This window comes from Gasterosteus aculeatus, chromosome 2 (genome assembly GCF_964276395.1).
Source record: "Gasterosteus aculeatus chromosome 2, fGasAcu3.hap1.1, whole genome shotgun sequence".
Lineage (NCBI taxonomy): Eukaryota > Metazoa > Chordata > Actinopteri > Perciformes > Gasterosteidae > Gasterosteus > Gasterosteus aculeatus.
In genome coordinates, this window is record NC_135689.1 from 21,341,027 (window position 1) to 21,366,150 (window position 25,124).

At 46.0% G+C, this 25,124-nt stretch overlaps 31 non-coding genes across 31 annotated transcripts; all 31 read left to right on the forward strand.

Annotated features, from left to right (window-relative positions):
- The first annotated feature begins 411 nt into the window (after positions 1–411).
- Positions 412–483, forward strand: trnad-guc (transfer RNA aspartic acid (anticodon GUC)). The gene has a single exon. It is a non-coding gene; the product is annotated as a tRNA-Asp (tRNA).
- Positions 484–1,179: 696 nt separating this feature from the next.
- Positions 1,180–1,251, forward strand: trnad-guc (transfer RNA aspartic acid (anticodon GUC)). Its single transcript has one exon. It is a non-coding gene; the product is annotated as a tRNA-Asp (tRNA).
- Positions 1,252–1,947: 696 nt separating this feature from the next.
- Positions 1,948–2,019, forward strand: trnad-guc (transfer RNA aspartic acid (anticodon GUC)). Its single transcript has one exon. It is a non-coding gene; the product is annotated as a tRNA-Asp (tRNA).
- A 696-nt stretch (positions 2,020–2,715) lies between these two features.
- On the forward strand, positions 2,716–2,787 carry trnad-guc (transfer RNA aspartic acid (anticodon GUC)). Its single transcript has one exon. It is a non-coding gene; the product is annotated as a tRNA-Asp (tRNA).
- A 695-nt stretch (positions 2,788–3,482) lies between these two features.
- Positions 3,483–3,554, forward strand: trnad-guc (transfer RNA aspartic acid (anticodon GUC)). Its single transcript has one exon. It is a non-coding gene; the product is annotated as a tRNA-Asp (tRNA).
- A 696-nt stretch (positions 3,555–4,250) lies between these two features.
- trnad-guc (transfer RNA aspartic acid (anticodon GUC)) lies at positions 4,251–4,322 on the forward strand. The gene has a single exon. It is a non-coding gene; the product is annotated as a tRNA-Asp (tRNA).
- Positions 4,323–5,019: 697 nt separating this feature from the next.
- On the forward strand, positions 5,020–5,091 carry trnad-guc (transfer RNA aspartic acid (anticodon GUC)). The gene has a single exon. It is a non-coding gene; the product is annotated as a tRNA-Asp (tRNA).
- A 695-nt stretch (positions 5,092–5,786) lies between these two features.
- trnad-guc (transfer RNA aspartic acid (anticodon GUC)) lies at positions 5,787–5,858 on the forward strand. Its single transcript has one exon. It is a non-coding gene; the product is annotated as a tRNA-Asp (tRNA).
- Positions 5,859–6,554: 696 nt separating this feature from the next.
- Positions 6,555–6,626, forward strand: trnad-guc (transfer RNA aspartic acid (anticodon GUC)). Its single transcript has one exon. It is a non-coding gene; the product is annotated as a tRNA-Asp (tRNA).
- A 695-nt stretch (positions 6,627–7,321) lies between these two features.
- Positions 7,322–7,393, forward strand: trnad-guc (transfer RNA aspartic acid (anticodon GUC)). Its single transcript has one exon. It is a non-coding gene; the product is annotated as a tRNA-Asp (tRNA).
- Positions 7,394–8,089: 696 nt separating this feature from the next.
- Positions 8,090–8,161, forward strand: trnad-guc (transfer RNA aspartic acid (anticodon GUC)). Its single transcript has one exon. It is a non-coding gene; the product is annotated as a tRNA-Asp (tRNA).
- Positions 8,162–8,858: 697 nt separating this feature from the next.
- On the forward strand, positions 8,859–8,930 carry trnad-guc (transfer RNA aspartic acid (anticodon GUC)). Its single transcript has one exon. It is a non-coding gene; the product is annotated as a tRNA-Asp (tRNA).
- Positions 8,931–10,393: 1,463 nt separating this feature from the next.
- On the forward strand, positions 10,394–10,465 carry trnad-guc (transfer RNA aspartic acid (anticodon GUC)). The gene has a single exon. It is a non-coding gene; the product is annotated as a tRNA-Asp (tRNA).
- A 696-nt stretch (positions 10,466–11,161) lies between these two features.
- On the forward strand, positions 11,162–11,233 carry trnad-guc (transfer RNA aspartic acid (anticodon GUC)). The gene has a single exon. It is a non-coding gene; the product is annotated as a tRNA-Asp (tRNA).
- A 695-nt stretch (positions 11,234–11,928) lies between these two features.
- Positions 11,929–12,000, forward strand: trnad-guc (transfer RNA aspartic acid (anticodon GUC)). The gene has a single exon. It is a non-coding gene; the product is annotated as a tRNA-Asp (tRNA).
- A 696-nt stretch (positions 12,001–12,696) lies between these two features.
- trnad-guc (transfer RNA aspartic acid (anticodon GUC)) lies at positions 12,697–12,768 on the forward strand. The gene has a single exon. It is a non-coding gene; the product is annotated as a tRNA-Asp (tRNA).
- Positions 12,769–13,464: 696 nt separating this feature from the next.
- On the forward strand, positions 13,465–13,536 carry trnad-guc (transfer RNA aspartic acid (anticodon GUC)). The gene has a single exon. It is a non-coding gene; the product is annotated as a tRNA-Asp (tRNA).
- A 695-nt stretch (positions 13,537–14,231) lies between these two features.
- On the forward strand, positions 14,232–14,303 carry trnad-guc (transfer RNA aspartic acid (anticodon GUC)). Its single transcript has one exon. It is a non-coding gene; the product is annotated as a tRNA-Asp (tRNA).
- A 696-nt stretch (positions 14,304–14,999) lies between these two features.
- Positions 15,000–15,071, forward strand: trnad-guc (transfer RNA aspartic acid (anticodon GUC)). Its single transcript has one exon. It is a non-coding gene; the product is annotated as a tRNA-Asp (tRNA).
- Positions 15,072–15,767: 696 nt separating this feature from the next.
- trnad-guc (transfer RNA aspartic acid (anticodon GUC)) lies at positions 15,768–15,839 on the forward strand. Its single transcript has one exon. It is a non-coding gene; the product is annotated as a tRNA-Asp (tRNA).
- A 696-nt stretch (positions 15,840–16,535) lies between these two features.
- Positions 16,536–16,607, forward strand: trnad-guc (transfer RNA aspartic acid (anticodon GUC)). Its single transcript has one exon. It is a non-coding gene; the product is annotated as a tRNA-Asp (tRNA).
- A 696-nt stretch (positions 16,608–17,303) lies between these two features.
- On the forward strand, positions 17,304–17,375 carry trnad-guc (transfer RNA aspartic acid (anticodon GUC)). Its single transcript has one exon. It is a non-coding gene; the product is annotated as a tRNA-Asp (tRNA).
- Positions 17,376–18,071: 696 nt separating this feature from the next.
- trnad-guc (transfer RNA aspartic acid (anticodon GUC)) lies at positions 18,072–18,143 on the forward strand. The gene has a single exon. It is a non-coding gene; the product is annotated as a tRNA-Asp (tRNA).
- A 696-nt stretch (positions 18,144–18,839) lies between these two features.
- trnad-guc (transfer RNA aspartic acid (anticodon GUC)) lies at positions 18,840–18,911 on the forward strand. The gene has a single exon. It is a non-coding gene; the product is annotated as a tRNA-Asp (tRNA).
- A 695-nt stretch (positions 18,912–19,606) lies between these two features.
- trnad-guc (transfer RNA aspartic acid (anticodon GUC)) lies at positions 19,607–19,678 on the forward strand. The gene has a single exon. It is a non-coding gene; the product is annotated as a tRNA-Asp (tRNA).
- A 697-nt stretch (positions 19,679–20,375) lies between these two features.
- trnad-guc (transfer RNA aspartic acid (anticodon GUC)) lies at positions 20,376–20,447 on the forward strand. Its single transcript has one exon. It is a non-coding gene; the product is annotated as a tRNA-Asp (tRNA).
- A 1,463-nt stretch (positions 20,448–21,910) lies between these two features.
- trnad-guc (transfer RNA aspartic acid (anticodon GUC)) lies at positions 21,911–21,982 on the forward strand. The gene has a single exon. It is a non-coding gene; the product is annotated as a tRNA-Asp (tRNA).
- A 696-nt stretch (positions 21,983–22,678) lies between these two features.
- Positions 22,679–22,750, forward strand: trnad-guc (transfer RNA aspartic acid (anticodon GUC)). Its single transcript has one exon. It is a non-coding gene; the product is annotated as a tRNA-Asp (tRNA).
- A 695-nt stretch (positions 22,751–23,445) lies between these two features.
- trnad-guc (transfer RNA aspartic acid (anticodon GUC)) lies at positions 23,446–23,517 on the forward strand. The gene has a single exon. It is a non-coding gene; the product is annotated as a tRNA-Asp (tRNA).
- Positions 23,518–24,213: 696 nt separating this feature from the next.
- On the forward strand, positions 24,214–24,285 carry trnad-guc (transfer RNA aspartic acid (anticodon GUC)). The gene has a single exon. It is a non-coding gene; the product is annotated as a tRNA-Asp (tRNA).
- A 696-nt stretch (positions 24,286–24,981) lies between these two features.
- Positions 24,982–25,053, forward strand: trnad-guc (transfer RNA aspartic acid (anticodon GUC)). Its single transcript has one exon. It is a non-coding gene; the product is annotated as a tRNA-Asp (tRNA).
- The last annotated feature ends 71 nt before the right edge of the window (positions 25,054–25,124 follow it).

Consider the following 25,124-nt stretch of genomic DNA (forward strand, 5'->3'; position numbering starts at 1 on the left):
CTGTTTTTTATTGACCAGTTGCAAGAAGATTACCCGCTGCAGAGAAGGCAGGACAAATGGACAGTGTTTCCGCCTAGTTTCAAACTATGGACCTTTCCTACGTTAGGCGAACGTGATACCACCGCGACACTAAAGAAATCTCGGCTCAATCCACCACTGGTATTGCCCTTTTGTCTTTGCAGAAGTACTTTGGAGAAGGTCTTGAACTAAAAGATTCATCAGGCATTGACCATCATCACTGTGGAATAGTCTAAATCAGCACCTGCATGTATGAGGTCGTGGTTTTCAGCCAGGGAGTGGAGGATAGATCAAACTCGGCCTGGAGTGAGTATCCGCCCAAATGGACGCAGTTCAAGTGCATACTTCCTCTTAAGACCGAAGTTGAGGATGCCAGAAAATTTTCAGATACACTCCTCGTTAGTATAGTGGACAGTATCTCTGCTTGTCACGCAGAAGACCAGGGTTCGATTCCCTGACGGGGAGCTTCTTTTCAAATGGCAACTACAAACTTTTCATTCTCCTTGGCTTCTCCTGTCCTATGCAACACAACTCATGCTGATTAACGCTATTTTACTACTGAAACTACAGGTCCTGAACAGACTGTTGCTAAAAGCATGAGTCCAGATTGTCACACTTCTGTCACTTAGCAAAAGTGTGACAATGTTGTCAAAGAAGTGCTGAATCCAACGAATGCATGCAGGAGGACATCTCTCAGATGATGCCAATCGGATGGCTTCATTAGTGGCCTAATGCGCAGCCTGGAAGAGCTGTCCTTTTATTGACCAGTTGCAAGAAGAGCCACCGCTGCAGAGAAGGCAGGACAAATGGACAGTGTTTATGCCCAGTTTCAAACTGAGGACCTTTCCTATGTTAGGCGATCGTGATACCACCGCTACACTAAAGAAACCTTGGCTCAATCCACCACTGGTATTGCCCTTTTGTCTTTGCAGAAGTACTTTGGAGAAGGTCTTGAACTAAAAGATTCATCAGGCATTGACCATCATCACTGTGGAATAGTCTAAATCAGCACCTGCATGTATGAGGTCGTGGTTTTCAGCCAGGGAGTGGAGGATAGATCAAACTCGGCCTGGAGTGAGTATCCGCCCAAATGGACGCAGTTCAAGTGCATACTTCCTCTTAAGACCGAAGTTGAGGCTGCCAGACAATTTTCAGATACACTCCTCGTTAGTATAGTGGACAGTATCTCTGCTTGTCACGCAGAAGACCAGGGTTCGATTCCCTGACGGGGAGCTTCTTTTCAAATGGCAACTACAAACTTTTCATTCTCCTTGGCTTCTCCTGTCCTATGCAACACAACTCATGCTGATTAACGCTATTTTACTACTGAAACTACAGGTCCTGAACAGACTGTTGCTAAAAGCATGAGTCCAGATTGTCACACTTCTGTCACTTAGCAAAAGTGTGACAATGTTGTCAAAGAAGTGCTGAATCCAACGAATGCATGCAGGAGGACATCTCTCAGATGATGCCAATCGGATGGCTTCATTAGTGGCCTAATGCGCAGCCTGGAAGAGCTGTCCTTTTATTGACCAGTTGCAAGAAGAGCCACCGCTGCAGAGAAGGCAGGACAAATGGACAGTGTTTATGCCCAGTTTCAAACTGAGGACCTTTCCTATGTTAGGCGATCGTGATACCACCGCTACACTAAAGAAACCTTGGCTCAATCCACCACTGGTATTGCCCTTTTGTCTTTGCAGAAGTACTTTGGAGAAGGTCTTGAACTAACAGATTCATCAGGCATTGACCATCATCACTATGGAACAGTCTAAATCAGCACCTGCATGTAGGAGGTTGTGGTTTTCAGCCAGGGAGTGGAGGATAGAACAAACTCGGCCTGGAGTGAGTATCCGCCCAAATGGACGCAGTTCAAGTGCATACTTCCTCTTAAGACCGAAGTTGAGGCTGCCAGACAATTTTCCGATACACTCCTCGTTAGTATAGTGGACAGTATCTCTGCTTGTCACGCAGAAGACCAGGGTTCGATTCCCTGACGGGGAGCTTCTTTTCAAAAGGCAACTACAAACTGTTCACTCTCCTTGGCTTCTCCTGTCCTATGCAACACAACTCATGCTGATTAACACTATTTTACTACTGAAACTACAGGTCCTGAACAGACTGTTGCTAAAAGCAAGACTCCAGATTGTCACACTTCTATCACTTAGCGAAACTGTGACAATGTTGTCAAAGAAGTGCTGAATCAAACGAATGCATGCAGGAGGACATCTCTCAGATGATGCCAATCGGTTGGCTTCATCAGTGGCCTTATGCGCAGCCTGGAAGAGCTGTCCTTTTATTGACCAGTTGCAAGAAGATCCACCGCTGCAGAGAAGGCAGGACAAATGGACAGTGTTTCCGCCCAGTTTCAAACTGGGGACCTTTCCTATGTTAGGCGAACGTGATACCACCGCTACACTAAAGAAACGTTTGCTCAATCCACAACTGGTATTGCTCTTTTGTCTTTGCAGAAGTACTTTGGAGAAGGTCTTGAACTAACAGATTCATCAGGCATTGACCATCATCACTATGGAACAGTCTAAATCAGCACCTGCATGTAGGAGGTTGTGGTTTTCAGCCAGGGAGTGGAGGATAGAACAAACTCGGCCTGGAGTGAGTATCCGCCCAAATGGACGCAGTTCAAGTGCATACTTCCTCTTAAGACCGAAGTTGAGGCTGCCAGACAATTTTCCAATACACTCCTCGTTAGTATAGTGGACAGTATCTCTGCTTGTCACGCAGAAGACCAGGGTTCGATTCCCTGACGGGGAGCGTCTTTTCAAAAGGCAACCACAAACTGTTCACTCACCTTGGCTTCTCCTGTCCTATGCAACACAACTCATGCTGATTAACACTATTTTACTACTGAAACTACAGGTCCTGAACAGACTGTTGCTAAAAGCAAGACTCCAGATTGTCACACTTCTATCACTTAGCGAAACTGTGACAATGTTGTCAAAGAAGTGCTGAATCAAACGAATGCATGCAGGAGGACATCTCTCAGATGATGCCAATCGGTTGGCTTCATCAGTGGCCTTATGCGCAGCCTGGAAGAGCTGTTTTTTATTGACCAGTTGCAAGAAGATTACCCGCTGCAGAGAAGGCAGGACAAATGGACAGTGTTTCCGCCTAGTTTCAAACTATGGACCTTTCCTACGTTAGGCGAACGTGATACCACCGCGACACTAAAGAAATCTCGGCTCAATCCACCACTGGTATTGCCCTTTTGTCTTTGCAGAAGTACTTTGGAGAAGGTCTTGAACTAAAAGATTCATCAGGCATTGACCATCATCACTGTGGAATAGTCTAAATCAGCACCTGCATGTATGAGGTCGTGGTTTTCAGCCAGGGAGTGGAGGATAGATCAAACTCGGCCTGGAGTGAGTATCCGCCCAAATGGACGCAGTTCAAGTGCATACTTCCTCTTAAGACCGAAGTTGAGGATGCCAGAAAATTTTCAGATACACTCCTCGTTAGTATAGTGGACAGTATCTCTGCTTGTCACGCAGAAGACCAGGGTTCGATTCCCTGACGGGGAGCTTCTTTTCAAATGGCAACTACAAACTTTTCATTCTCCTTGGCTTCTCCTGTCCTATGCAACACAACTCATGCTGATTAACGCTATTTTACTACTGAAACTACAGGTCCTGAAAAGACTGTTGCTAAAAGCATGAGTCCAGATTGTCACACTTCTGTCACTTAGCAAAAGTGTGACAATGTTGTCAAAGAAGTGCTGAATCCAACGAATGCATGCAGGAGGACATCTCTCAGATGATGCCAATCGGATGGCTTCATTAGTGGCCTAATGCGCAGCCTGGAAGAGCTGTCCTTTTATTGACCAGTTGCAAGAAGAGCCACCGCTGCAGAGAAGGCAGGACAAATGGACAGTGTTTCCGCCCAGTTTCAAACTGGGGACCTTTCCTATGTTAGGCGAACGTGATACCACCGCTACACTAAAGAAACGTTTGCTCAATCCACAACTGGTATTGCTCTTTTGTCTTTGCAGAAGTACTTTGGAGAAGGTCTTGAACTAACAAATTCATCAGGCATTGACCATCATCACTATGGAACAGTCTAAATAAGCACCTGCATGTATGAGGTCGTGGTTTTCAGCCAGGGAGTGGAGGATAGAACAAACTCGGCCTGGAGTGAGTATCCGCCCAAATGGACACAGTTCAAGTGCATACTTCCTCTTAAGACCGAAGTTGAGGCTGCCAGACAATTTTCAGATGCACTCCTCGTTAGTATAGTGGACAGTATCTCTGCTTGTCACGCAGAAGACCAGGGTTCGATTCCCTGACGGGGAGCTTCTTTTCAAAAGGCAACTACAAACTTTTCACTCTCCTTGGCTTCTCCTGTCCTATGCAACACAACTCATGCTGATTAACACTATTTTACTACTGAAACTACAGGTCCTGAACAGACTGTTGCTAAAAGCATGAGTCCAGATAGTCACACTTCTGTCACTTAGCAAAAGTGTGACAATATTGTCAAAGAAGTGCTGAATCAAACGAATGCATGCAGGAGGACATCTCTCAGATGATGCCAATCGGTTGGCTTCATTAGTGGCCTTATGCGCAGCCTGGAAGAGCTGTCCTTTTATTGACCAGTTGCAAGAAGAGCCACCGCTGCAGAGAAAGCAGGACAAATGGACAGTGTTTCAGGCCCAGTTTCACACTGGGGACCTTTCCTATGTTAGGCGAACGTGATACCACCGCTACACTAAAGAAACCTCGGCTCAATCCACCACTGGTATTGCCCTTTTGTCTTTGCAGAAGTACTTTGGAGAAGGTCTTGAACTAACAGATTCATCAGGCATTGACCATCATCACTATGGAACAGTCTAAATCAGCACCTGCATGTAGGAGGTTGTGGTTTTCAGCCAGGGAGTGGAGGATAGAACAAACTCGGCCTGGAGTGAGTATCCGCCCAAATGGATGCAGTTCAAGTGCATACTTCCTCTTAAGACCGAAGTTGAGGCTGCCAGACAATTTTCCAATACACTCCTCGTTAGTATAGTGGACAGTATCTCTGCTTGTCACGCAGAAGACCAGGGTTCGATTCCCTGACGGGGAGCGTCTTTTCAAAAGGCAACCACAAACTGTTCACTCACCTTGGCTTCTCCTGTCCTATGCAACACAACTCATGCTGATTAACACTATTTTACTACTGAAACTACAGGTCCTGAACAGACTGTTGCTAAAAGCAAGACTCCAGATTGTCACACTTCTATCACTTAGCGAAACTGTGACAATGTTGTCAAAGAAGTGCTGAATCAAACGAATGCATGCAGGAGGACATCTCTCAGATGATGCCAATCGGTTGGCTTCATCAGTGGCCTTATGCGCAGCCTGGAAGAGCTGTTTTTTATTGACCAGTTGCAAGAAGATTACCCGCTGCAGAGAAGGCAGGACAAATGGACAGTGTTTCCGCCTAGTTTCAAACTATGGACCTTTCCTACGTTAGGCGAACGTGATACCACCGCGACACTAAAGAAATCTCGGCTCAATCCACCACTGGTATTGCCCTTTTGTCTTTGCAGAAGTACTTTGGAGAAGGTCTTGAACTAAAAGATTCATCAGGCATTGACCATCATCACTGTGGAATAGTCTAAATCAGCACCTGCATGTATGAGGTCGTGGTTTTCAGCCAGGGAGTGGAGGATAGATCAAACTCGGCCTGGAGTGAGTATCCGCCCAAATGGACGCAGTTCAAGTGCATACTTCCTCTTAAGACCGAAGTTGAGGATGCCAGAAAATTTTCAGATACACTCCTCGTTAGTATAGTGGACAGTATCTCTGCTTGTCACGCAGAAGACCAGGGTTCGATTCCCTGACGGGGAGCTTCTTTTCAAATGGCAACTACAAACTTTTCATTCTCCTTGGCTTCTCCTGTCCTATGCAACACAACTCATGCTGATTAACGCTATTTTACTACTGAAACTACAGGTCCTGAACAGACTGTTGCTAAAAGCATGAGTCCAGATTGTCACACTTCTGTCACTTAGCAAAAGTGTGACAATGTTGTCAAAGAAGTGCTGAATCCAACGAATGCATGCAGGAGGACATCTCTCAGATGATGCCAATCGGATGGCTTCATTAGTGGCCTAATGCGCAGCCTGGAAGAGCTGTCCTTTTATTGACCAGTTGCAAGAAGAGCCACCGCTGCAGAGAAGGCAGGACAAATGGACAGTGTTTATGCCCAGTTTCAAACTGAGGACCTTTCCTATGTTAGGCGATCGTGATACCACCGCTACACTAAAGAAACCTTGGCTCAATCCACCACTGGTATTGCCCTTTTGTCTTTGCAGAAGTACTTTGGAGAAGGTCTTGAACTAACAGATTCATCAGGCATTGACCATCATCACTATGGAACAGTCTAAATCAGCACCTGCATGTAGGAGGTTGTGGTTTTCAGCCAGGGAGTGGAGGATAGAACAAACTCGGCCTGGAGTGAGTATCCGCCCAAATGGACGCAGTTCAAGTGCATACTTCCTCTTAAGACCGAAGTTGAGGCTGCCAGACAATTTTCAGATACACTCCTCGTTAGTATAGTGGACAGTATCTCTGCTTGTCACGCAGAAGACCAGGGTTCGATTCCCTGACGGGGAGCTTCTTTTCAAAAGGCAACTACAAACTTTTCACTCTCCTTGGCTTCTCCTGTCCTATGCAACACAACTCATGCTGATTAACACTATTTTACTACTGAAACTACAGGTCCTGAACAGACTGTTGCTAAAAGCATGAGTCCAGATTGTCACACTTCTGTCAATTAGCAAAAGTGTGACAATGTTGTCAAAGAAGTGCTGAATCAAACGAATGCATGCAGGAGGACATCTCTCAGATGATGCCAATCGGTTGGCTTCATCAGTGGCCTTATGCGCAGCCTGGAAGAGCTGTTTTTTATTGACCAGTTGCAAGAAGATTACCCGCTGCAGAGAAGGCAGGACAAATGGACAGTGTTTCCGCCTAGTTTCAAACTATGGACCTTTCCTACGTTAGGCGAACGTGATACCACCGCGACACTAAAGAAATCTCGGCTCAATCCACCACTGGTATTGCCCTTTTGTCTTTGCAGAAGTACTTTGGAGAAGGTCTTGAACTAAAAGATTCATCAGGCATTGACCATCATCACTGTGGAATAGTCTAAATCAGCACCTGCATGTATGAGGTCGTGGTTTTCAGCCAGGGAGTGGAGGATAGATCAAACTCGGCCTGGAGTGAGTATCCGCCCAAATGGACGCAGTTCAAGTGCATACTTCCTCTTAAGACCGAAGTTGAGGATGCCAGAAAATTTTCAGATACACTCCTCGTTAGTATAGTGGACAGTATCTCTGCTTGTCACGCAGAAGACCAGGGTTCGATTCCCTGACGGGGAGCTTCTTTTCAAATGGCAACTACAAACTTTTCATTCTCCTTGGCTTCTCCTGTCCTATGCAACACAACTCATGCTGATTAACGCTATTTTACTACTGAAACTACAGGTCCTGAACAGACTGTTGCTAAAAGCATGAGTCCAGATTGTCACACTTCTGTCACTTAGCAAAAGTGTGACAATGTTGTCAAAGAAGTGCTGAATCCAACGAATGCATGCAGGAGGACATCTCTCAGATGATGCCAATCGGATGGCTTCATTAGTGGCCTAATGCGCAGCCTGGAAGAGCTGTCCTTTTATTGACCAGTTGCAAGAAGAGCCACCGCTGCAGAGAAGGCAGGACAAATGGACAGTGTTTCCGCCCAGTTTCAAACTGGGGACCTTTCCTATGTTAGGCGAACGTGATACCACCGCTACACTAAAGAAACGTTTGCTCAATCCACAACTGGTATTGCTCTTTTGTCTTTGCAGAAGTACTTTGGAGAAGGTCTTGAACTAACAAATTCATCAGGCATTGACCATCATCACTATGGAACAGTCTAAATAAGCACCTGCATGTATGAGGTCGTGGTTTTCAGCCAGGGAGTGGAGGATAGAACAAACTCGGCCTGGAGTGAGTATCCGCCCAAATGGACACAGTTCAAGTGCATACTTCCTCTTAAGACCGAAGTTGAGGCTGCCAGACAATTTTCAGATGCACTCCTCGTTAGTATAGTGGACAGTATCTCTGCTTGTCACGCAGAAGACCAGGGTTCGATTCCCTGACGGGGAGCTTCTTTTCAAAAGGCAACTACAAACTTTTCACTCTCCTTGGCTTCTCCTGTCCTATGCAACACAACTCATGCTGATTAACACTATTTTACTACTGAAACTACAGGTCCTGAACAGACTGTTGCTAAAAGCATGAGTCCAGATAGTCACACTTCTGTCACTTAGCAAAAGTGTGACAATATTGTCAAAGAAGTGCTGAATCAAACGAATGCATGCAGGAGGACATCTCTCAGATGATGCCAATCGGTTGGCTTCATTAGTGGCCTTATGCGCAGCCTGGAAGAGCTGTCCTTTTATTGACCAGTTGCAAGAAGAGCCACCGCTGCAGAGAAAGCAGGACAAATGGACAGTGTTTCAGGCCCAGTTTCACACTGGGGACCTTTCCTATGTTAGGCGAACGTGATACCACCGCTACACTAAAGAAACCTCGGCTCAATCCACCACTGGTATTGCCCTTTTGTCTTTGCAGAAGTACTTTGGAGAAGGTCTTGAACTAACAGATTCATCAGGCATTGACCATCGTCACTATGGAACAGTCTAAATAAGCACCTGCATGTATGAGGTCGTGGTTTTCAGCCAGGGAGTGGAGGATAGAACAAACTCGGCCTGGAGTGAGTATCCGCCCAAATGGACACAGTTCAAGTCCATACTTCCTGTTAAGACCGAAGTTGAGGCTGCCAGACAATTTTCAGATGCACTCCTCGTTAGTATAGTGGACAGTATCTCTGCTTGTCACGCAGAAGACCAGGGTTCGATTCCCTGACGGGGAGCGTCTTTTCAAAAGGCAACCACAAACTGTTCACTCACCTTGGCTTCTCCTGTCCTATGCAACACAACTCATGCTGATTAACACTATTTTACTACTGAAACTACAGGTCCTGAACAGACTGTTGCTAAAAGCAAGACTCCAGATTGTCACACTTCTATCACTTAGCGAAACTGTGACAATGTTGTCAAAGAAGTGCTGAATCAAACGAATGCATGCAGGAGGACATCTCTCAGATGATGCCAATCGGTTGGCTTCATCAGTGGCCTTATGCGCAGCCTGGAAGAGCTGTTTTTTATTGACCAGTTGCAAGAAGATTACCCGCTGCAGAGAAGGCAGGACAAATGGACAGTGTTTCCGCCTAGTTTCAAACTATGGACCTTTCCTACGTTAGGCGAACGTGATACCACCGCGACACTAAAGAAATCTCGGCTCAATCCACCACTGGTATTGCCCTTTTGTCTTTGCAGAAGTACTTTGGAGAAGGTCTTGAACTAAAAGATTCATCAGGCATTGACCATCATCACTGTGGAATAGTCTAGATCAGCACCTGCATGTATGAGGTCGTGGTTTTCAGCCAGGGAGTGGAGGATAGATCAAACTCGGCCTGGAGTGAGTATCCGCCCAAATGGACGCAGTTCAAGTGCATACTTCCTCTTAAGACCGAAGTTGAGGATGCCAGACAATTTTCAGATGCACTCCTCGTTAGTATAGTGGACAGTATCTCTGCTTGTCACGCAGAAGACCACGGTTCGATTCCCTGACGGGGAGCTTCTTTTCAAATGGCAACTACAAACTTTTCATTCTCCTTGGCTTCTCCTGTCCTATGCAACACAACTCATGCTGATTAACGCTATTTTACTACTGAAACTACAGGTCCTGAACAGACTGTTGCTAAAAGCATGAGTCCAGATTGTCACACTTCTGTCACTTAGCAAAAGTGTGACAATGTTGTCAAAGAAGTGCTGAATCCAACGAATGCATGCAGGAGGACATCTCTCAGATGATGCCAATCGGATGGCTTCATTAGTGGCCTAATGCGCAGCCTGGAAGAGCTGTCCTTTTATTGACCAGTTGCAAGAAGAGCCACCGCTGCAGAGAAGGCAGGACAAATGGACAGTGTTTATGCCCAGTTTCAAACTGAGGACCTTTCCTATGTTAGGCGATCGTGATACCACCGCTACACTAAAGAAACCTTGGCTCAATCCACCACTGGTATTGCCCTTTTGTCTTTGCAGAAGTACTTTGGAGAAGGTCTTGAACTAACAGATTCATCAGGCATTGACCATCATCACTATGGAACAGTCTAAATCAGCACCTGCATGTAGGAGGTTGTGGTTTTCAGCCAGGGAGTGGAGGATAGAACAAACTCGGCCTGGAGTGAGTATCCGCCCAAATGGACGCAGTTCAAGTGCATACTTCCTCTTAAGACCGAAGTTGAGGCTGCCAGACAATTTTCAGATACACTCCTCGTTAGTATAGTGGACAGTATCTCTGCTTGTCACGCAGAAGACCAGGGTTCGATTCCCTGACGGGGAGCTTCTTTTCAAAAGGCAACTACAAACTGTTCACTCTCCTTGGCTTCTCCTGTCCTATGCAACACAACTCATGCTGATTAACACTATTTTACTACTGAAACTACAGGTCCTGAACAGACTGTTGCTAAAAGCATGACTCCAGATAGTCACACTTCTGTCACTTAGCAAAAGTGTGACAATATTGTCAAAGAAGTGCTGAATCAAACGAATGCATGCAGGAGGACATCTCTCAGATGATGCCAATCGGTTGGCTTCATTAGTGGCCTTATGCGCAGCCTGGAAGAGCTGTCCTTTTATTGACCAGTTGCAAGAAGATCCACCGCTGCAGAGAAGGCAGGACAAATGGACAGTGTTTCCGCCCAGTTTCAAACTGGGGACCTTTCCTATGTTAGGCGAACGTGATACCACCGCTACACTAAAGAAACGTTTGCTCAATCCACAACTGGTATTGCTCTTTTGTCTTTGCAGAAGTACTTTGGAGAAGGTCTTGAACTAACAGATTCATCAGGCATTGACCATCATCACTATGGAACAGTCTAAATCAGCACCTGCATGTAGGAGGTTGTGGTTTTCAGCCAGGGAGTGGAGGATAGAACAAACTCGGCCTGGAGTGAGTATCCGCCCAAATGGATGCAGTTCAAGTGCATACTTCCTCTTAAGACCGAAGTTGAGGCTGCCAGACAATTTTCCAATACACTCCTCGTTAGTATAGTGGACAGTATCTCTGCTTGTCACGCAGAAGACCAGGGTTCGATTCCCTGACGGGGAGCGTCTTTTCAAAAGGCAACCACAAACTGTTCACTCACCTTGGCTTCTCCTGTCCTATGCAACACAACTCATGCTGATTAACACTATTTTACTACTGAAACTACAGGTCCTGAACAGACTGTTGCTAAAAGCAAGACTCCAGATTGTCACACTTCTATCACTTAGCGAAACTGTGACAATGTTGTCAAAGAAGTGCTGAATCAAACGAATGCATGCAGGAGGACATCTCTCAGATGATGCCAATCGGTTGGCTTCATCAGTGGCCTTATGCGCAGCCTGGAAGAGCTGTTTTTTATTGACCAGTTGCAAGAAGATTACCCGCTGCAGAGAAGGCAGGACAAATGGACAGTGTTTCCGCCTAGTTTCAAACTATGGACCTTTCCTACGTTAGGCGAACGTGATACCACCGCGACACTAAAGAAATCTCGGCTCAATCCACCACTGGTATTGCCCTTTTGTCTTTGCAGAAGTACTTTGGAGAAGGTCTTGAACTAAAAGATTCATCAGGCATTGACCATCATCACTGTGGAATAGTCTAAATCAGCACCTGCATGTATGAGGTCGTGGTTTTCAGCCAGGGAGTGGAGGATAGATCAAACTCGGCCTGGAGTGAGTATCCGCCCAAATGGACGCAGTTCAAGTGCATACTTCCTCTTAAGACCGAAGTTGAGGATGCCAGAAAATTTTCAGATACACTCCTCGTTAGTATAGTGGACAGTATCTCTGCTTGTCACGCAGAAGACCAGGGTTCGATTCCCTGACGGGGAGCTTCTTTTCAAATGGCAACTACAAACTTTTCATTCTCCTTGGCTTCTCCTGTCCTATGCAACACAACTCATGCTGATTAACGCTATTTTACTACTGAAACTACAGGTCCTGAACAGACTGTTGCTAAAAGCATGAGTCCAGATTGTCACACTTCTGTCACTTAGCAAAAGTGTGACAATGTTGTCAAAGAAGTGCTGAATCCAACGAATGCATGCAGGAGGACATCTCTCAGATGATGCCAATCGGATGGCTTCATTAGTGGCCTAATGCGCAGCCTGGAAGAGCTGTCCTTTTATTGACCAGTTGCAAGAAGAGCCACCGCTGCAGAGAAGGCAGGACAAATGGACAGTGTTTATGCCCAGTTTCAAACTGAGGACCTTTCCTATGTTAGGCGATCGTGATACCACCGCTACACTAAAGAAACCTTGGCTCAATCCACCACTGGTATTGCCCTTTTGTCTTTGCAGAAGTACTTTGGAGAAGGTCTTGAACTAACAGATTCATCAGGCATTGACCATCATCACTATGGAACAGTCTAAATCAGCACCTGCATGTAGGAGGTTGTGGTTTTCAGCCAGGGAGTGGAGGATAGAACAAACTCGGCCTGGAGTGAGTATCCGCCCAAATGGACGCAGTTCAAGTGCATACTTCCTCTTAAGACCGAAGTTGAGGCTGCCAGACAATTTTCAGATACACTCCTCGTTAGTATAGTGGACAGTATCTCTGCTTGTCACGCAGAAGACCAGGGTTCGATTCCCTGACGGGGAGCTTCTTTTCAAAAGGCAACTACAAACTTTTCACTCTCCTTGGCTTCTCCTGTCCTATGCAACACAACTCATGCTGATTAACACTATTTTACTACTGAAACTACAGGTCCTGAACAGACTGTTGCTAAAAGCATGAGTCCAGATTGTCACACTTCTGTCAATTAGCAAAAGTGTGACAATGTTGTCAAAGAAGTGCTGAATCAAACGAATGCATGCCGGAGGACATTTCTCAGATGATGCCAATCGGTTGGCTTCATCAGTGGCATTATGCGCAGCCTGGAAGAGCTGTCTTTTTATTGACCAGTTGCAAGAAGATTCCCCGCTGCAGAGAAAGCAGGTCAAATGGACAGTGTTTCCGCCCAGTTTCAAACTATGGACCTTTTCTATGTTAGGCGAACGTGATACCACCGCTACACTAAAGAAACCTTGGCTCAATCCACCACTGGTATTGCCCTTTTGTCTTTGCAGAAGTACTTTGGAGAAGGTCTTGAACCAACAGATTCATCAGGCATTGACCATCATCACTATGGAATAGTCTAAATCAGCACCTGCATGTATGAGGTTGTGGTTTTCAGCCAGGGAGTGGAGGATAGAACAAACTCGGCCTGGAGTGAGTATCCGCCCAAATGGACACAGTTCAAGTGCATACTTCCTCTTAAGACCGAAGTTGAGGCTGCCAGACAATTTTCAGATGCACTCCTCGTTAGTATAGTGGACAGTATCTCTGCTTGTCACGCAGAAGACCAGGGTTCGATTCCCTGACGGGGAGCGTCTTTTCAAAAGGCAACCACAAACTGTTCACTCACCTTGGCTTCTCCTGTCCTATGCAACACAACTCATGCTGATTAACACAATTTTACTACTGAAACTACAGGTCCTGAACAGACTGTTGCTAAAAGCAAGACTCCAGATTGTCACACTTCTATCACTTAGCGAAACTGTGACAATGTTGTCAAAGAAGTGCTGAATCAAACGAATGCATGCAGGAGGACATCTCTCAGATGATGCCAATCGGTTGGCTTCATCAGTGGCCTTATGCGCAGCCTGGAAGAGCTGTTTTTTATTGACCAGTTGCAAGAAGATTACCCGCTGCAGAGAAGGCAGGACAAATGGACAGTGTTTCCGCCTAGTTTCAAACTATGGACCTTTCCTACGTTAGGCGAACGTGATACCACCGCGACACTAAAGAAATCTCGGCTCAATCCACGACTGGTATTGCCCTTTTGTCTTTGCAGAAGTACTTTGGAGAAGGTCTTGAACTAAAAGATTCATCAGGCATTGACCATCATCACTGTGGAATAGTCTAAATCAGCACCTGCATGTATGAGGTCGTGGTTTTCAGCCAGGGAGTGGAGGATAGATCAAACTCGGCCTGGAGTGAGTATCCGCCCAAATGGACGCAGTTCAAGTGCATACTTCCTCTTAAGACCGAAGTTGAGGCTGCCAGACAATTTTCAGATACACTCCTCGTTAGTATAGTGGACAGTATCTCTGCTTGTCACGCAGAAGACCAGGGTTCGATTCCCTGACGGGGAGCTTCTTTTCAAAAGGCAACTACAAACTTTTCACTCTCCTTGGCTTCTCCTGTCCTATGCAACACAACTCATGCTGATTAACACTATTTTACTACTGAAACTACAGGTCCTGAACAGACTGTTGCTAAAAGCATGAGTCCAGATTGTCACACTTCTGTCACTTAGCAAAAGTGTGACAATGTTGTCAAAGAAGTGCTGAATCCAACGAATGCATGCAGGAGGACATCTCTCAGATGATGCCAATCGGTTGGCTTCATCAGTGGCCTTATGCGCAGCCTGGAAGAGCTGTCCTTTTATTGACCAGTTGCAAGAAGATCCACCGCTGCAGAGAAGGCAGGACAAATGGACAGTGTTTCCGCCCAGTTTCAAACTGGGGACCTTTCCTATGTTAGGCGAACGTGATACCACCGCTACACTAAAGAAACGTTTGCTCAATCCACAACTGGTATTGCTCTTTTGTCTTTGCAGAAGTACTTTGGAGAAGGTCTTGAACTAACAGATTCATCAGGCATTGACCATCATCACTATGGAACAGTCTAAATCAGCACCTGCATGTAGGAGGTTGTGGTTTTCAGCCAGGGAGTGGAGGATAGAACAAACTCGGCCTGGAGTGAGTATCCGCCCAAATGGACGCAGTTCAAGTGCATACTTCCTCTTAAGACCGAAGTTGAGGCTGCCAGACAATTTTCCAATACACTCCTCGTTAGTATAGTGGACAGTATCTCTGCTTGTCACGCAGAAGACCAGGGTTCGATTCCCTGACGGGGAGCTTCTTTTCAAAAGGCAACTACAAACTTTTCACTCTCCTTGGCTTCTCCTGTCCTATGCAACACAACTCATGCTGATTAACACTATTTTACTACTGAAACTACAGGTCCTGAACAGACTGTTGCTAAAAGCATGAGTCCAGATTGTCACACTTCTGTCACTTAGCAAAAGTGTGACAATGTTGTCAAAGAAGTGCTGAATCAAACGAATGCATGCCGGAGGACATTTCTCAGATGATGCCAATCGGTTGGCTTCATCAGTGGCCTTATGCGCAGCCTGGAAGAGCTGTCTTTTTATTGACCAGTTGCAAGAAGATTCCCCGCTCCAGAGAAAGCAGGTCAAATGGACAGTGTTTCCGCCCAGTTTCAAACTATGGACCTTTTCTATGTTAGGCGAACGTGATACCACCGCTACACTAAAGAAACCTTGGCTCAATCCACCACTGGTATTGCCCTTTTGTCTTTGCAGAAGTACTTTGGAGAAGGTCTTGAACCAACAGATTCATCAGGCATTGACCATCATCACTATGGAATAGTCTAAATCAGCACCTGCATGTATGAGGTTGTGGTTTTCAGCCAGGGAGTGGAGGATAGAACAAACTCGGCCTGCAGTGAGTATCCGCCCAAATGGACACAGTTCAAGTGCATACTTCCTCTTAAGACCGAAGTTGAGGCTGCCAGACAATTTTCAGATGCACTCCTCGTTAGTATAGTGGACAGTATCTCTGCTTGTCACGCAGAAGACCAGGGTTCGATTCCCTGACGGGGAGCTTCTTTTCAAAAGGCAACTACAAACTGTTCACTCTCCTTGGCTTCTCCTGTCCTATGCAACACAACTCATGCTGATTAACACTATTTTACTACTGAAACTACAGGTCCTGAACAGACTGTTGCTAAAAGCATGACTCCAGATAGTCACACTTCTGTCACTTAGCAAAAGTGTGACAATATTGTCAAAGAAGTGCTGAATCAAACGAATGCATGCAGGAGGACATCTCTCAGATGATGCCAATCGGTTGGCTTCATTAGTGGCCTTATGCGCAGCCTGGAAGAGCTGTCCTTTTATTGACCAGTTGCAAGAAGATCCACCGCTGCAGAGAAGGCAGGACAAATGGACAGTGTTTCCGCCCAGTTTCAAACTGGGGACCTTTCCTATGTTAGGCGAACGTGATACCACCGCTACACTAAAGAAACGTTTGCTCAATCCACAACTGGTATTGCTCTTTTGTCTTTGCAGAAGTACTTTGGAGAAGGTCTTGAACTAACAGATTCATCAGGCATTGACCATCATCACTATGGAACAGTCTAAATCAGCACCTGCATGTAGGAGGTTGTGGTTTTCAGCCAGGGAGTGGAGGATAGAACAAACTCGGCCTGGAGTGAGTATCCGCCCAAATGGACGCAGTTCAAGTGCATACTTCCTCTTAAGACCGAAGTTGAGGCTGCCAGACAATTTTCAGATGCACTCCTCGTTAGTATAGTGGACAGTATCTCTGCTTGTCACGCAGAAGACCAGGGTTCGATTCCCTGACGGGGAGCTTCTTTTCAAAAGGCAACTACAAACTTTTCACTCTCCTTGGCTTCTCCTGTCCTATGCAACACAACTCATGCTGATTAACACTATTTTACTACTGAAACTACAGGTCCTGAACAGACTGTTGCTAAAAGCAAGACTCCAGATTGTCACACTTCTATCACTTAGCGAAACTGTGACAATGTTGTCAAAGAAGTGCTGAATCAAACGAATGCATGCAGGAGGACATCTCTCAGATGATGCCAATCGGTTGGCTTCATCAGTGGCCTTATGCGCAGCCTGGAAGAGCTGTCCTTTTATTGACCAGTTGCAAGAAGAGCCACCGCTGCAGAGAAGGCAGGACAAATGGACAGTGTTTATGCCCAGTTTCAAACTGAGGACCTTTCCTATGTTAGGCGATCGTGATACCACCGCTACACTAAAGAAACCTTGGCTCAATCCACCACTGGTATTGCCCTTTTGTCTTTGCAGAAGTACTTTGGAGAAGGTCTTGAACTAAAAGATTCATCAGGCATTGACCATCATCACTGTGGAATAGTCTAAATCAGCACCTGCATGTATGAGGTCGTGGTTTTCAGCCAGGGAGTGGAGGATAGATCAAACTCGGCCTGGAGTGAGTATCCGCCCAAATGGACGCAGTTCAAGTGCATACTTCCTCTTAAGACCGAAGTTGAGGCTGCCAGACAATTTTCAGATACACTCCTCGTTAGTATAGTGGACAGTATCTCTGCTTGTCACGCAGAAGACCAGGGTTCGATTCCCTGACGGGGAGCTTCTTTTCAAATGGCAACTACAAACTTTTCATTCTCCTTGGCTTCTCCTGTCCTATGCAACACAACTCATGCTGATTAACGCTATTTTACTACTGAAACTACAGGTCCTGAACAGACTGTTGCTAAAAGCATGAGTCCAGATTGTCACACTTCTGTCACTTAGCAAAAGTGTGACAATGTTGTCAAAGAAGTGCTGAATCCAACGAATGCATGCAGGAGGACATCTCTCAGATGATGCCAATCGGATGGCTTCATTAGTGGCCTAATGCGCAGCCTGGAAGAGCTGTCCTTTTATTGACCAGTTGCAAGAAGAGCCACCGCTGCAGAGAAGGCAGGACAAATGGACAGTGTTTATGCCCAGTTTCAAACTGAGGACCTTTCCTATGTTAGGCGATCGTGATACCACCGCTACACTAAAGAAACCTTGGCTCAATCCACCACTGGTATTGCCCTTTTGTCTTTGCAGAAGTACTTTGGAGAAGGTCTTGAACTAACAGATTCATCAGGCATTGACCATCATCACTATGGAACAGTCTAAATCAGCACCTGCATGTAGGAGGTTGTGGTTTTCAGCCAGGGAGTGGAGGATAGAACAAACTCGGCCTGGAGTGAGTATCCGCCCAAATGGACGCAGTTCAAGTGCATACTTCCTCTTAAGACCGAAGTTGAGGCTGCCAGACAATTTTCAGATACACTCCTCGTTAGTATAGTGGACAGTATCTCTGCTTGTCACGCAGAAGACCAGGGTTCGATTCCCTGACGGGGAGCTTCTTTTCAAAAGGCAACTACAAACTGTTCACTCTCCTTGGCTTCTCCTGTCCTATGCAACACAACTCATGCTGATTAACACTATTTTACTACTGAAACTACAGGTCCTGAACAGACTGTTGCTAAAAGCAAGACTCCAGATTGTCACACTTCTATCACTTAGCGAAACTGTGACAATGTTGTCAAAGAAGTGCTGAATCAAACGAATGCATGCAGGAGGACATCTCTCAGATGATGCCAATCGGTTGGCTTCATCAGTGGCCTTATGCGCAGCCTGGAAGAGCTGTCCTTTTATTGACCAGTTGCAAGAAGATCCACCGCTGCAGAGAAGGCAGGACAAATGGACAGTGTTTCCGCCCAGTTTCAAACTGGGGACCTTTCCTATGTTAGGCGAACGTGATACCACCGCTACACTAAAGAAACGTTTGCTCAATCCACAACTGGTATTGCTCTTTTGTCTTTGCAGAAGTACTTTGGAGAAGGTCTTGAACTAACAGATTCATCAGGCATTGACCATCATCACTATGGAACAGTCTAAATCAGCACCTGCATGTAGGAGGTTGTGGTTTTCAGCCAGGGAGTGGAGGATAGAACAAACTCGGCCTGGAGTGAGTATCCGCCCAAATGGACGCAGTTCAAGTGCATACTTCCTCTTAAGACCGAAGTTGAGGCTGCCAGACAATTTTCCAATACACTCCTCGTTAGTATAGTGGACAGTATCTCTGCTTGTCACGCAGAAGACCAGGGTTCGATTCCCTGACGGGGAGCGTCTTTTCAAAAGGCAACCACAAACTGTTCACTCACCTTGGCTTCTCCTGTCCTATGCAACACAACTCATGCTGATTAACACTATTTTACTACTGAAACTACAGGTCCTGAACAGACTGTTGCTAAAAGCAAGACTCCAGATTGTCACACTTCTATCACTTAGCGAAACTGTGACAATGTTGTCAAAGAAGTGCTGAATCAAACGAATGCATGCAGGAGGACATCTCTCAGATGATGCCAATCGGTTGGCTTCATCAGTGGCCTTATGCGCAGCCTGGAAGAGCTGTTTTTTATTGACCAGTTGCAAGAAGATTACCCGCTGCAGAGAAGGCAGGACAAATGGACAGTGTTTCCGCCTAGTTTCAAACTATGGACCTTTCCTACGTTAGGCGAACGTGATACCACCGCGACACTAAAGAAATCTCGGCTCAATCCACCACTGGTATTGCCCTTTTGTCTTTGCAGAAGTACTTTGGAGAAGGTCTTGAACTAAAAGATTCATCAGGCATTGACCATCATCACTGTGGAATAGTCTAAATCAGCACCTGCATGTATGAGGTCGTGGTTTTCAGCCAGGGAGTGGAGGATAGATCAAACTCGGCCTGGAGTGAGTATCCGCCCAAATGGACGCAGTTCAAGTGCATACTTCCTCTTAAGACCGAAGTTGAGGATGCCAGAAAATTTTCAGATACACTCCTCGTTAGTATAGTGGACAGTATCTCTGCTTGTCACGCAGAAGACCAGGGTTCGATTCCCTGACGGGGAGCTTCTTTTCAAATGGCAACTACAAACTTTTCATTCTCCTTGGCTTCTCCTGTCCTATGCAACACAACTCATGCTGATTAACGCTATTTTACTACTGAAACTACAGGTCCTGAACAGACTGTTGCTAAAAGCATGAGTCCAGATTGTCACACTTCTGTCACTTAGCAAAAGTGTGACAATGTTGTCAAAGAAGTGCTGAATCCAACGAATGCATGCAGGAGGACATCTCTCAGATGATGCCAATCGGTTGGCTTCATTAGTGGCCTTATGCGCAGCCTGGAAGAGCTGTCCTTTTATTGACCAGTTGCAAGAAGAGCCACCGCTGCAGAGAAAGCAGGACAAATGGACAGTGTTTCAGGCCCAGTTTCACACTGGGGACCTTTCCTATGTTAGGCGAACGTGATACCACCGCTACACTAAAGAAACCTCGGCTCAATCCACCACTGGTATTGCCCTTTTGTCTTTGCAGAAGTACTTTGGAGAAGGTCTTGAACTAACAGATTCATCAGGCATTGACCATCGTCACTATGGAACAGTCTAAATAAGCACCTGCATGTATGAGGTCGTGGTTTTCAGCCAGGGAGTGGAGGATAGAACAAACTCGGCCTGGAGTGAGTATCCGCCCAAATGGACACAGTTCAAGTCCATACTTCCTGTTAAGACCGAAGTTGAGGCTGCCAGACAATTTTCAGATGCACTCCTCGTTAGTATAGTGGACAGTATCTCTGCTTGTCACGCAGAAGACCAGGGTTCGATTCCCTGACGGGGAGCGTCTTTTCAAAAGGCAACCACAAACTGTTCACTCACCTTGGCTTCTCCTGTCCTATGCAACACAACTCATGCTGATTAACACTATTTTACTACTGAAACTACAGGTCCTGAACAGACTGTTGCTAAAAGCAAGACTCCAGATTGTCACACTTCTATCACTTAGCGAAACTGTGACAATGTTGTCAAAGAAGTGCTGAATCAAACGAATGCATGCAGGAGGACATCTCTCAGATGATGCCAATCGGTTGGCTTCATCAGTGGCCTTATGCGCAGCCTGGAAGAGCTGTTTTTTATTGACCAGTTGCAAGAAGATTACCCGCTGCAGAGAAGGCAGGACAAATGGACAGTGTTTCCGCCTAGTTTCAAACTATGGACCTTTCCTACGTTAGGCGAACGTGATACCACCGCGACACTAAAGAAATCTCGGCTCAATCCACCACTGGTATTGCCCTTTTGTCTTTGCAGAAGTACTTTGGAGAAGGTCTTGAACTAAAAGATTCATCAGGCATTGACCATCATCACTGTGGAATAGTCTAGATCAGCACCTGCATGTATGAGGTCGTGGTTTTCAGCCAGGGAGTGGAGGATAGATCAAACTCGGCCTGGAGTGAGTATCCGCCCAAATGGACGCAGTTCAAGTGCATACTTCCTCTTAAGACCGAAGTTGAGGATGCCAGACAATTTTCAGATGCACTCCTCGTTAGTATAGTGGACAGTATCTCTGCTTGTCACGCAGAAGACCACGGTTCGATTCCCTGACGGGGAGCTTCTTTTCAAATGGCAACTACAAACTTTTCATTCTCCTTGGCTTCTCCTGTCCTATGCAACACAACTCATGCTGATTAACGCTATTTTACTACTGAAACTACAGGTCCTGAACAGACTGTTGCTAAAAGCATGAGTCCAGATTGTCACACTTCTGTCACTTAGCAAAAGTGTGACAATGTTGTCAAAGAAGTGCTGAATCCAACGAATGCATGCAGGAGGACATCTCTCAGATGATGCCAATCGGATGGCTTCATTAGTGGCCTAATGCGCAGCCTGGAAGAGCTGTCCTTTTATTGACCAGTTGCAAGAAGAGCCACCGCTGCAGAGAAGGCAGGACAAATGGACAGTGTTTATGCCCAGTTTCAAACTGAGGACCTTTCCTATGTTAGGCGATCGTGATACCACCGCTACACTAAAGAAACCTTGGCTCAATCCACCACTGGTATTGCCCTTTTGTCTTTGCAGAAGTACTTTGGAGAAGGTCTTGAACTAACAGATTCATCAGGCATTGACCATCATCACTATGGAACAGTCTAAATCAGCACCTGCATGTAGGAGGTTGTGGTTTTCAGCCAGGGAGTGGAGGATAGAACAAACTCGGCCTGGAGTGAGTATCCGCCCAAATGGACGCAGTTCAAGTGCATACTTCCTCTTAAGACCGAAGTTGAGGCTGCCAGACAATTTTCAGATACACTCCTCGTTAGTATAGTGGACAGTATCTCTGCTTGTCACGCAGAAGACCAGGGTTCGATTCCCTGACGGGGAGCTTCTTTTCAAAAGGCAACTACAAACTTTTCACTCTCCTTGGCTTCTCCTGTCCTATGCAACACAACTCATGCTGATTAACACTATTTTACTACTGAAACTACAGGTCCTGAACAGACTGTTGCTAAAAGCATGAGTCCAGATTGTCACACTTCTGTCAATTAGCAAAAGTGTGACAATGTTGTCAAAGAAGTGCTGAATCAAACGAATGCATGCCGGAGGACATTTCTCAGATGATGCCAATCGGTTGGCTTCATCAGTGGCATTATGCGCAGCCTGGAAGAGCTGTCTTTTTATTGACCAGTTGCAAGAAGATTCCCCGCTGCAGAGAAAGCAGGTCAAATGGACAGTGTTTCCGCCCAGTTTCAAACTATGGACCTTTTCTATGTTAGGCGAACGTGATACCACCGCTACACTAAAGAAACCTTGGCTCAATCCACCACTGGTATTGCCCTTTTGTCTTTGCAGAAGTACTTTGGAGAAGGTCTTGAACCAACAGATTCATCAGGCATTGACCATCATCACTATGGAATAGTCTAAATCAGCACCTGCATGTATGAGGTTGTGGTTTTCAGCCAGGGAGTGGAGGATAGAACAAACTCGGCCTGGAGTGAGTATCCGCCCAAATGGACACAGTTCAAGTGCATACTTCCTCTTAAGACCGAAGTTGAGGCTGCCAGACAATTTTCAGATGCACTCCTCGTTAGTATAGTGGACAGTATCTCTGCTTGTCACGCAGAAGACCAGGGTTCGATTCCCTGACGGGGAGCGTCTTTTCAAAAGGTAACCACAAACTGTTCACTCACCTTGGCTTCTCCTGTCCTATGCAACACAACTCATGCTGATTAACACTATTTTACTACTGAAACTACAGGTCCTGAACAGACTGTTGCTAAAAGCAAGACTCCAGATTGTCACACTTCTATCACTTAGCGAAACTGTGACAATGTTGTCAAAGAAGTGCTGAATCAAACGAATGCATGCAGGAGGACATCTCTCAGATGATGCCAATCGGTTGGCTTCATCAGTGGCCTTATGCGCAGCCTGGAAGAGCTGTTTTTTATTGACCAGTTGCAAGAAGATTACCCGCTGCAGAGAAGGCAGGACAAATGGACAGTGTTTCCGCCTAGTTTCAAACTATGGACCTTTCCTACGTTAGGCGAACGTGATACCACCGCGACACTAAAGAAATCTCGGCTCAATCCACGACTGGTATTGCCCTTTTGTCTTTGCAGAAGTACTTTGGAGAAGGTCTTGAACTAAAAGATTCATCAGGCATTGACCATCATCACTGTGGAATAGTCTAAATCAGCACCTGCATGTATGAGGTCGTGGTTTTCAGCCAGGGAGTGGAGGATAGATCAAACTCGGCCTGGAGTGAGTATCCGCCCAAATGGACGCAGTTCAAGTGCATACTTCCTCTTAAGACCGAAGTTGAGGCTGCCAGACAATTTTCAGATACACTCCTCGTTAGTATAGTGGACAGTATCTCTGCTTGTCACGCAGAAGACCAGGGTTCGATTCCCTGACGGGGAGCTTCTTTTCAAAAGGCAACTACAAACTTTTCACTCTCCTTGGCTTCTCCTGTCCTATGCAACACAACTCATGCTGATTAACACTATTTTACTACTGAAACTACAGGTCCTGAACAGACTGTTGCTAAAAGCATGAGTCCAGATTGTCACACTTCTGTCACTTAGCAAAAGTGTGACAATGTTGTCAAAGAAGTGCTGAATCCAACGAATGCATGCAGGAGGACATCTCTCAGATGATGCCAATCGGTTGGCTTCATCAGTGGCCTTATGCGCAGCCTGGAAGAGCTGTCCTTTTATTGACCAGTTGCAAGAAGATCCACCGCTGCAGAGAAGGCAGGACAAATGGACAGTGTTTCCGCCCAGTTTCAAACTGGGGACCTTTCCTATGTTAGGCGAACGTGATACCACCGCTACACTAAAGAAACGTTTGCTCAATCCACAACTGGTATTGCTCTTTTGTCTTTGCAGAAGTACTTTGGAGAAGGTCTTGAACTAACAGATTCATCAGGCATTGACCATCATCACTATGGAACAGTCTAAATCAGCACCTGCATGTAGGAGGTTGTGGTTTTCAGCCAGGGAGTGGAGGATAGAACAAACTCGGCCTGGAGTGAGTATCCGCCCAAATGGACGCAGTTCAAGTGCATACTTCCTCTTAAGACCGAAGTTGAGGCTGCCAGACAATTTTCCAATACACTCCTCGTTAGTATAGTGGACAGTATCTCTGCTTGTCACGCAGAAGACCAGGGTTCGATTCCCTGACGGGGAGCTTCTTTTCAAAAGGCAACTACAAACTTTTCACTCTCCTTGGCTTCTCCTGTCCTATGCAACACAACTCATGCTGATTAACACTATTTTACTACTGAAACTACAGGTCCTGAACAGACTGTTGCTAAAAGCATGAGTCCAGATTGTCACACTTCTGTCACTTAGCAAAAGTGTGACAATGTTGTCAAAGAAGTGCTGAATCAAACGAATGCATGCCGGAGGACATTTCTCAGATGATGCCAATCGGTTGGCTTCATCAGTGGCCTTATGCGCAGCCTGGAAGAGCTGTCTTTTTATTGACCAGTTGCAAGAAGATTCCCCGCTCCAGAGAAAGCAGGTCAAATGGACAGTGTTTCCGCCCAGTTTCAAACTATGGACCTTTTCTATGTTAGGCGAACGTGATACCACCGCTACACTAAAGAAACCTTGGCTCAATCCACCACTGGTATTGCCCTTTTGTCTTTGCAGAAGTACTTTGGAGAAGGTCTTGAACCAACAGATTCATCAGGCATTGACCATCATCACTATGGAATAGTCTAAATCAGCACCTGCATGTATGAGGTTGTGGTTTTCAGCCAGGGAGTGGAGGATAGAACAAACTCGGCCTGCAGTGAGTATCCGCCCAAATGGACACAGTTCAAGTGCATACTTCCTCTTAAGACCGAAGTTGAGGCTGCCAGACAATTTTCAGATGCACTCCTCGTTAGTATAGTGGACAGTATCTCTGCTTGTCACGCAGAAGACCAGGGTTCGATTCCCTGACGGGGAGCTTCTTTTCAAAAGGCAACTACAAACTGTTCACTCTCCTTGGCTTCTCCTGTCCTATGCAACACAACTCAT